We start from the raw sequence: 550 nt of genomic DNA on the forward strand, positions 1-550 counted from the left end.
GAGCTGCCCCAGACCCCTGCCCTTCATCACAGCCCACCCCCCCAGGGAGGGTCCAGGATGACGCGTCCATGTTCACCGGGAAAAGCGCAGCTGCTGGCTGCCGGGACATTGTGGTTTTCCTCATATAACCTGTCAACTGATTTGTTCATAAATTATTTAACATGAGCTTTAAATTCAATTTTCTAAAAGCCTGTTGTTGTAATTATCAACTCTTTGCCACGGACCGTAATTTTTCAAACTGATAATCTAATGCCAGTAACGAGGATTTTCTGTAAGATTCTGGCTCAATTAACTGCAAAACTTCCACCACCAGCAGGCGCAAGCCCTGGGCTGGGGAGGGCCGAGCGCTGTGTCCAGGCTCTGGTCGCAGTTTCTCCCTGAACACGTTACTGAGATCTCTGCTGCAAATCAGGAAAATTTCTTCGACTGAGAACTTGCAATTCCTGATTGTTGCCCGCTGACTCACAGCTCCGCGCATCACGGACAAGGCGCCTGGACCACATGGAATAAACCGACCTGCCCCGGGCTGCCAGCCCGGCTCCCCCGCTCC

The sequence above is a fragment of the Apaloderma vittatum genome, unplaced genomic scaffold, assembly GCF_000703405.1.
Source record: "Apaloderma vittatum isolate BGI_N311 unplaced genomic scaffold, ASM70340v1 scaffold25582, whole genome shotgun sequence".
NCBI lineage: Eukaryota > Metazoa > Chordata > Aves > Trogoniformes > Trogonidae > Apaloderma > Apaloderma vittatum.